Here is a 7,059-nt window from a genome sequence, read left to right as displayed (position 1 = left end):
CGCTTGTTCAGATGGCCGCACATAAGCAATGGATCGAAAGATACTACAATAGAAGGACCAACCTTCGATATTTTGGAAAACTTAGTTCTACGAAAGGTCACCCTCAACACTCGAGACCCAAATGAAGGGAAAATAGGCCAAATTAGGAAGGACCGTACCAAGTCCTCTGTCACGACCCATTTCCATAACAGGTCATGATGGCGCCCAACAACCTTGCCGGGCAAGCCAAGTGCGAAAAACATTATAAGTTTAACAACATCAACATTTTTAAGAAGGGGATAAGCATCCCAAATGGGGTTTTCGGAAACCCGATACGGTAATAAATGTAAAGATATAATATTACAACCCAAAACTAGTCTACTAAAGTGTGTGCCAAAACCTGGTGTCACAGCTACGGGCAACTAGTAGAGAATATACAAAAGAGTAATAGGCTATCCTACTGTCTGAATCAGGATAGACAGAAACAAAAATACAGAGATGACTTCTTCGGCTGTAGATCATCAATGAAAGGAGGCAGCTCACCGTAGAAGTCTAAGAAGGCTCACTAATGTGCGCCCAAATGGTAACCAGATCCACCTGCCTCAGATCCTGTACATTTAAGTATATAAGCGAAGCATGAGTACATAAACAATATGTACCCAGTAAGTATCTCGTCTAATCTCGAAGAAGTAGAGACGAGAAGTCGACTTGATACTTACTAAAGTCGAATAATATATAAGATTATTTATAAGCATGGAAGCTACGAGTATCAACATGCTTATGGCAAAAGTGATAAGTCATGTCTTTAAAATATCATGATATACAAATTCCATATTCAGTGTATAATGACAAGCAAGTGAATACAAGTTTTCACATAATAATCATGCGCACATTATACCGAGGCGACGACCCGAACCAACATAATGAAATGTGCACTTATCGAGGGTCAACGGCGTGCCTATATATGCATCCATTCATATCGAGGCGATCGGCCCGATCCACAAATAACAAGCAAGCATCAAGAATGCATACTGAAGCAATAAATAATCAATTATGCCATACAAGAGTTCAACAAGTGTCCAAGTTACTTTTATTATCCTTAAAGCCTATAAAATATTCTAGCCGATCATATTAGCATGAAGACATATAAATATTCATAGATAAAGCATGATGTGGGTCCTAAACTACCCGGACAATCAATATGGTAGTAGCTACGCACAGACTCTCGTCACCTTTGTGCGTACGTAGCATCCCGCATTTAGCAATAATTATACATTTTATTAATCCTATGGGGAAATTTCCCTCATACAAGGTTATAAAGGAGACTCACCTCGCTCCGAAGCATTCTTTAAATATCAAGAATAGGCTCCAACCTCAATGTGAAGTCGAACGAGCACCAACTAGTTAAATAAAGCAAGAAACTAGTCAATAAGTGTGCACAAAGTTGAACTCTAACTAATTCAATTGATTTCCCAACCTTTCCCGCAAGTTTCCTAAATTTCGACCCCGGGCCCACGTGCCCAGATTCTGTGATTTTTCGAAGGAAATTTTTCTCTATAACCTAAGGATTATTAATATATGATTTTTAGTTCATTACATAGCTAATTAGGTGGTCAAATCTCAGTTTTATCAAAACCCTAGGTCTAGCTCTAACCCTTGATTTTATTTGATTATTAGTGTTAAATCTATCTAATAGTCATGTACTTAAGCTAAAGAACGAGTGGGGATTACTTACCTTGTGATGTTACGATGAAACTCTCTCTTTGGGACCTCCAAAATCGCCCCAAAATTGAATGGGAAGTGAGAGAAATGGCTTGGGGTTCAAATTAAATGAACCCCTCTGCCCGTCCTTTTTCGCTTCTGCGGAAGGTATACCGCATCTGGAGCTACCACTTCTGCAATTCTTGGCCGATTTTGCGGTCCTGGCCCAGGCTGGGAAAACCGCTTATGCAGTCCAGAAGCCGCTGGTGCGGGACCGCTTCTGCGGTCTGAAAATCGCATCTGCGATTTTCCTAGGCTTCCCACGATCTGCTTCTGCGGTCACCGCTTCTGCGGTCAAAGAGTCGCAGAAGTGGTTTTCACAGAAGCAGCAAATGTTGCTTCCTTTCAAATTTCGACTTCGCTCGAACCTCGACCATTTGACGCTCGAGGCTCCCGAGCCCGCCCAAACATACCGACAAGTATGAAATCACGAGGCGGACCTAGTCGAACCCTCAAAACACCCAAAACAACGCTAAATCAAGGAATCGAACCCCAAAACCAATTGATTCAACTTAATGAACTTCAAGTTCTTAATTTCCTTCTAACGGGTCAAAACGCCCTTAAACTACTCGGATTGACCCCAAATTTTAAGGGTAGGTCTTAATGGATATTTTGGACTTGTACCAAGTTTCGGAACCAAAATTCGAACCCGATACCTAGGTTTTTAATAAATACTTAGGATCTTTAATTCTTTAAAACTTCGATTTAATAATTTTACATAAAAATTCATTACTCGGGCTAGGAACCTCGGAATTTGATTCCGAGCATATGCCTAGGTCCCGTCCCATATTTTCCCTCGGACCTCCCGGGATCGTCAAATCACGAATCCGGGTCCGTTTCTCAAGAAACTTGACTGAAGTCAAACTTAGCCTTTAAAGAAAAACCTTAAGGGATAATTGGTTTTATTTTCACTCAAAACTCTTCTAACTTCCAAACTAATCGCCCTCACACGTCATAATTAAACTAAGGAAAGCGCAGGAAGTTTTATTTAAGGAAACGGGGTTCTAAACAGTAAAACAACCAGTCGGGTCGTTACATTCTCCACCTCTTAAACAAACGTTCGTCCTCGAAAGGACATAGAAAAATACCTGGACTGCTGAATAAGTGAGGATATCTGATGCGCATGTCCTCCTCGGACTCCCATGTCGCCTCCTCAACCGGTTGGCCCCTCCACTGGACCTTTACCATAGAAATCCTCTTGGATCTCAATTGGCGATCCTGTCTGTCAACAATGGCAACTAGCTCTTCCTCATAGCCCAAACTCTTATCTAGCTGAATGGTACCGAAGTCCAATGCATCTGATAAATTGGCATGATACTTCCGGAGCATCGACACATGGAAACTGGATGTACTCCCAAAAAACTGGGAGGTAAAGCAAGCTCATAGGCAACCTCTCCAACTCACCTCAACACCTCAAAGGGACCAATAAACCTTGGGCTCAACTTGCCCTTCTTTCCGAACCTCATAATACCCTTCATTGGCGAGACATTCAAGAGGACCTTCTCGCCAATCATGAATGATACATCACGTGCCTTCTGATTCGCATAACTCTTCTGTCTGGACTGAGCTGTGCGAAGCCTCTCCTGAATCAACTTCACTTTATCCACCGCATCTTGTACCAGATCCATACCAAGTAACTTAGCCTCACCAGGCTCGAACCACCCAATAGGAGAACGACAACGCCGACCATACAAAGCCTCGTACGGGGCCATCTCTATGTTGGACTGATAGTTGTTGTTGTATGCAAACTTCGCTAAGGGCAAGAACTGATCTCACTGCCCTCCAAAGTCAATAACACATGCCCTGAGCATATCCTCCAAAATCTGAACTGTCCGCTCCGACTGCCCATCGGTCTGAGGGTGAAATACGGTGTTGAGATCTACACTGGTGCCCAACCCACTATGAACGGCTCTCCAAAAATGGGAAGTGAACTGAGGGCCTCATTCTGATATAATGGAAACCGGTACCCCATGCAACCGGACTATCTCCCGAATATAAATCTGGGCATACATCTCCGCTGTATAAGTAGTCGCCACTGGAATGAAGTGAGCAGACTTGGTCAATCTGTCCACAGTGACCCAAACCGAATCAACCTTCCGCAAAGTCAGTGGTAACCCAACTACGAAGTCCATGGTGATGCAATCCCACTTCCACTCAAGAATAGGCATCTGCTGAAGTAGACCACCTGGCCTCTGGTACTCATATTTGACTTGCTAGAAATTCAAACACCTAGCTACATACTCCACGATGTCCTTCTTCATCCTCCGCCACCAGTAATGCTGCCTCAAGTCATGATACATCTTCGTGGCACCCGGATGAATAGAGTACCTCGAACTATGGGCCTTCTCTAGAATCCCCCTCCTCAAGCCATCCACATTAGTCACACATACACGGACCTGAAGCCGTAACACACCATCCTCGCCAATAGTAACCTCCTTGGCACCTCCCTAAAGTACCGTCTCTCTGAAGGCTGTCAAATGCGGATCATCAAACTGTCGGTCCTTAATCTGCCCCAATAGCGAAGACTAAGCAACCACGCATGTTAGAACTCTGCTGGGCTCCGAAATATCCAACCTCACAAGTCTGTTGTCCAAGGACTGAATGTCCAAAGCCAATGGTCTCTCATTAGAAGGAATAAATGCCAAACTACCCATATTCTCCGCCTTTCTGCTCAAGGCATCTGCGACCACGTTCGCCTTACCTAGATGATAAAGAATGGTAATGTCATAATCCTTTAGTAACTCAAGCCACTTGCGCTGCCTCAAATTAAGGTCCATCTTCTTCAACAGGTGCTGCAAACTACGATGATCAGTGTAAACCTCACATGACACCCCATACAAATAATGCCTCTATATCTTGAGAGCATGAACAATCACTGCCAACTCTAGATCGTGCACTGGGTATTTCTTCTCATGAATCTTCAGCTGATGTGAAGCATATGCAATAACTCGTCCCTCCTGCATCAATACATATCTCAAGCCAACGCGAGAAGCGTCGCAATATATAGTATACATCCCTAAACCGGAAGGCAATACCAGAACCGGTGTTGTAGTCAAAGACGTCTTGAGCTTCTGAAAGCTCTCCTCGCACTCATCAGACCAAAGAAATAGGACACCCTTCTGGGTCAATCTGGTCAAGTGTGAAGCAATAGATGAAAAGCCCTGCACAAATCGCCGGTAGTATCCTGCTAACCCCAGGAAACTCCTGATCTCGGTTACTGAAGTAGGACGTGGCCAACTCTAAACTGCCTCAATCGTCTTGGGATCCACCTTAATACCCTCTCCTGACACAATATGTCCCAATAATGCCACTGACTCTAGCCAGAACTCACACTTGGAGAACTTAGCATATAGCATCTTCTCCCGCAAGGTCTAAAGCACTACTCTCAAATGTTGCTCGTGTTCCCCCAGGCTACGTGAGTATATCAAGATGTCGTCAATGAAGACGATGACAAAAGAATCAATGAAAGTCCTGAACACCCTATTCTTCAAGTCTATAAACACCGTTGGAGCATTCGTCAACCCAAAGGACATTACCAAAAACTCATAGTGGCCATATCTAGTCTTGAATGCGGTCTTCGAAACATCTGAATCCCGAATCTTCAACTGATGATACCCTGACCTCAAGTCAATCCTAGAGAACACCCTAGCACCCTGCAACTGGTCAAACAAATCATCAATATGCGGCAACGGGTACTTGTTCTTGATGGTAACTTTGTTCAACTAGCGGTAATCAATGCACATCCGCATAGTCCCATCTTTCTTCTTCACAAATAGCATTGGTGCACCCCAAGGCGATACGGTGGGCCTGAAAAACCCATTTTCTAATAACTCCTCCAACTGCTCCTTCAACTCCTTCAGCTCCTTAGGAGCCATACGGTACGGTGAGATAGATATGGGTTGAGTGCCTGGAGCCAAATCAATGCAGAAATCAATATCACGATCCGAAGGCATGCTTGGAAGATCTAAAGGAAAAACATCGACGAACTCTCGAACTACTGGCATAGAATCAATCGTCAGAGACTCTGTTGTGGTGTCTCAAACATAAGCCAGATACGCCAAACACCCTTTCTCCACCATGCGCTGAGCCTTCAGAAAAGAAATAACCCTGCTAGGCGTATCAACTGTGGAACCCTTTCACTCTAATCTCGGCAATCCTGGCATCGCTAGCGAAATAGTCTTGGCATGACAATCAAGGACGGCTTGATAGGGAGATAACCAGTCCATACCCAAGATGACCTCAAAATCAATCATATCAAGTAACAGAAGATCCGCCCTAGTATCGTAACCACAAAAAGTAACCACACAAAACCGGTAGATCCGATCCACAATCACAGAATCTCCCATATGAGTGGACACATGAACAGGAACACCCAAAGGCTTAGGAGAGATCACCAGAAAAACGAGCAAATAGAGATGATACATATGAATAAGTAGATCCTGGATCAAATAATACCGAAGCATCCCTACCGCTGACTGAAATAATACTTGTGATGATGGCATCTAAGGCCAATGCATATGGCCTAGCTGGAAGGGCATAGAATCTGGCTGGAGAGCCGGCTGACTGGCCTCCACCTGACTGAGCAATAGCGGGCTATCCTCTACCTGCCTGGCCTTCACCTCTGGAACGCCCTCTACCAGCATACCCTCCACCTCTAGGTGTCTGGGCCGCTGGTGCTGGAGTTTCTAACTAATGTCCCTGCTGCACTGCCTTGCCCTGAAGCCTGGGACAAGTCCTCCTCATGTGACTAGTATCTCCACACTCAAAGCAACGTGGTACCGCGACCTGCTACCCCAAAGACTGTCCCTGAAAACCCGTAGAACTACTAGGAGGAGCCTGAAGAGCCGGTGGACGAAATGAACTCTCCGGCATGGCACTGAAGTAAGGGCTGGAATGACCCGAAGGACCTGAATACCCGTTGGATGAACCCTGAATAGCTGGCGGGCGATAAGAACTCTCTGGCATAGCACTGAAGTAAGGGCTGGAAGGACCCGGAGGACCTAAATACCCGCTGGATGAACCCTGAATAGCTGGCGGGCGATAAGAACTCTCTGGTATAGCACTGAAATAAGGACTTGCTGGAGCTCCTCGGGCAGGAGGTGGTGGTGCTGAAACTGTGGGCTACTAGGCTGACCCCTCCTATACTGACCTCTGCCCCTAGCCGGGGCACCTCTGAACTCTCAGGAGAACCTTGCTCTTTTGTCCTGTTGTACCTGCTCTCTACCCTTCTAGCGATACCCCTCAATCCGTCGAGCAATCTCAACCACTCGCTGAAACTCTGTACCCATCTCCACCTCTCGAGCCTTGCTGTTTCTAATG

Source organism: Nicotiana tabacum, chromosome 18 (genome assembly GCF_000715075.1).
Source record: "Nicotiana tabacum cultivar K326 chromosome 18, ASM71507v2, whole genome shotgun sequence".
Taxonomy (NCBI): Eukaryota; Viridiplantae; Streptophyta; class Magnoliopsida; order Solanales; family Solanaceae; genus Nicotiana; species Nicotiana tabacum.
The sequence above is the reverse complement of the archived record's forward strand: the minus strand, read 5'-3'. Positions refer to the sequence as shown.